Source organism: Calidris pugnax, unplaced genomic scaffold (genome assembly GCF_001431845.1).
Source record: "Calidris pugnax isolate Ruff unplaced genomic scaffold, ASM143184v1 scaffold102, whole genome shotgun sequence".
In the NCBI taxonomy this organism is placed as follows: domain Eukaryota; kingdom Metazoa; phylum Chordata; class Aves; order Charadriiformes; family Scolopacidae; genus Calidris; species Calidris pugnax.
The window spans coordinates 2,781,692-2,784,456 of record NW_015090846.1 but is presented as its reverse complement, the minus strand read 5'-3'; the positions used below and the strand labels follow the sequence as shown (position 1 = coordinate 2,784,456).

General features: G+C 56.5%; 1 long non-coding RNA gene across 1 annotated transcript in view; it reads left to right on the top strand.

The window, feature by feature from the left end:
* Positions 1–58: 58 nt before the first annotated feature.
* LOC106888519 overlaps positions 59–2,765 on the top strand; it is a 3,894-nt gene continuing 1,187 nt past the window's right edge. The window contains exons 1-2 of the long non-coding RNA XR_001412118.1: positions 59–694; positions 838–2,315. This is a non-coding gene — a long non-coding RNA (uncharacterized LOC106888519). The remainder of the gene's footprint in view (positions 695–837; positions 2,316–2,765) is intronic.

Here is a 2,765-nt window from a genome sequence, read left to right as displayed (position 1 = left end):
CGGGGGGGTGTGTGGGTCTGGGGCACAGCAGTGGGGGTCACCAAGTGGGGTGCGTGGGTCCAGGTCACGGCAATGGAGCTCCCTGAGCAGGGGTTGTGGGTCCAGGGCATGGCAGGAGGGGTCTGCAATGGGGTGTGTGGGTCTGGGGCACAGCAATGGGCTCCCCAAGGTGGGTGTGTGGGGCCAGGGCATTGCAGTGGGGGGTCTCTGAGCAGGGTACGTGGGTCCAGGACATGGTAATGGGGGTCTCCGAGTGAGGTGCGTGGGTCCGGGGCACAGCGATGGGGCTGCCCACAGGTACATGTGTGGGTCCCATGGGTGTCAGCCCATGGGTGTCAGCTGCTGTTGCCCACCCCGTCTGGGGGTGCCCCTGGGGGGTCAGCTCTGGGTGCTGCTGGAGGGTCCCAGGGTTAAAGCCCAGGCTGAGCATGTTGCTGCCCAGTCTCCATTCCGGGGGGTGACTGGTGTGACTGGGAGGTCGTTTGTGCTGGGAGGGTGCGTGATACCCTTTAAACCCCCTTGGCTTGTCTCGGGGACCCCGGTGACTCCCCATCGTGGGCTGAGGGCAGGTGGGGGGACACCCCCGTGGGTCCCAACAGCCTTGTGGGACCCTCGCTGTGGACTGTGTGGAAAAGGAGTGTGACTGAGCATCCCACTGTCTGCTCCTCAGCCCCACGGTCCCCTGGTGAGCACAGTAAGAAATATGTTTTGAAGAGAGCCTGGGTGTGTGTGTGTGTGTGTGTTATTCTTTTCCTGATGATGCTAAATTTAAACTCTCAATCTTCTTATCTCCTGCGGACGCGGTGCCATCTAATCTCCTGCTCTTATCCCCTGCAGAGCTGCTGGAGGTGCTGTTGCTGTTCTGCTCGGCCTTCATGGACACGAGCAAGACACGGTGGTTTAGTGCCATCAGATAGAAGACATGATGCAATTCCCCGTTCCCAGAAGATGATGTGGACCAAACACAAAGAAGCAGGAAGAAAGGAAAAAAAAAAAAAAAAGAGGAAAAAAAAAGAAAAGGATGAATACCCTGTTAAAATGTTTACTATCAGAAACGTCCTGACCTCACTGGTTAATCCGCCTCCCGCAAGCACGGAGCAGCCAGCCCAGGCCCCACCTTGTGGAAGCTGCAGAGCAAAATATGAAATCCTTTAGTGCAACCAGATTTCGGTTTTGGGCATAGATGAGGTGCCTTGGTCCCCTCTGAAAAATTACTGGTCCCGTTACCCTCACACTCAGAGCACAAGAGCAGCAGCCGGGGAGCGGGGTGGTTACGCTGCCGAAGGTGATTCCTTTCCTCTTTCCTTGGAGGCAATCTCAGTGTCTGCTTGACTTTCCCCGTGTGTCTCTGCTGTAAAACACGGCTGTAGTGTAGAAACATGGAATCACTTGCACTGGTTTCCTAAAATAATCGGGAAAGGATCCGAGGATGTGCTGGAAATGGCACGTAGGCTGGAGGGGGAACAGCCAACAGCTGCTGGTGGGGCCTGAGCTCTGCTGTGACACCAGCCCTGACGCCTCCTGCGCTGGGGACCCCGGCTCCGGCTGGAGACAGATGTCCATGATGTCCATGGAGCTGCTGGGAGCAGAGCTGGGGCAGGCTGGTGCACGCTTGGTCTAATCCAGAAGGTGGCAATGGCAATCCATAGACACTGGCCGGCTTGGAAATGGGGATTTCTTGGCGCTACGGCCCTTGTATTTAGGGGATGTTTTCAGCTGGCTGCTCTGAAGGGGCAGCGTGGTGGTGGCTTCTTGGCACGTGCTGAGCGGGCAGCCAGCCCTGAGCAACACCAAACGTTACAGAAAATACACTTGGCTGCAAAATGGGGTATGTTCCCAGGTATGTTTTGGTTGATTTGTAAAGTACAGTCTCCTTGCAGATGTTTGTGCATTTAAGTTTCCTCCCTTCCTCCCTTCCTCCCTTCCTCCCTTCCTTCCTTCCTTCCTTCCTTCCTTCCTTCCTTCCTTCTCTCTTTCTTTCTCTCTGTCTCTCTTCCTTTAATGACTACTTTTCCCTGTTCCATGCTGGCCTGTGATGTTCCCAGCACCTCTCTTAGGTTCCCCACCAGCCCCTGCTTCACCCACCACGTGCCCCCTCGCACCCCTCCGCAACGGGACCCCGGCTGCGCTGGCTCCTGCCCGTTTCCCTGTGCCCAGGTACTGAGACATTTGGGGATGAAAAAGCATCATTTTCCTTCTGGTTAGTATTTTTCAGTCACTTCTCAGGCTTCTCTCGTGCAAGAAAGCAATAAAAGCACATACAGCCCAGGCTGCCAGCGGAGAGGAGAAGCTCCACGCTCAGTCCCCAGCAGAGGGTAGTGTCAGCCTCTGTGAGAGGGTCAGCAGCCTCAGCCCTGCCTGGCTGTCCCTCTGTCCTTCCCTGGCTGTCCCTCTGTCCTCCCTGGCTGTCTGTCCTTCCCTGGCTGTCTGTCCTTCCTGGTTATCCCTCTGTCCTTCCCTGGCTGGCCCTCTGTCCTTCCCTGGCTGTCTGTCCTCCCTGGTTATCCCTCTGTCCTCCCTGGCTGTCCCTCTGTCCTTCCCTGGCTGTCATTCCCAAGGGGCAGGAAAGGGGAGCACCAGCTCTTAGTGCTCCCTGGTTATCCCTCTGTCCTCCCTGGCTGTCCCTCTGTCCTCCCTGGCTGTCATTCCCAGCAGTGCCAAGGGGCAGGAAAGGGGATCACCAGCTCTTAGCACAGAATTCAACCTCTTTTATTTCTGCACGCTCCCTTTTACCTTCAGGTACATCCTGAAAGCAGCCTCTGCGT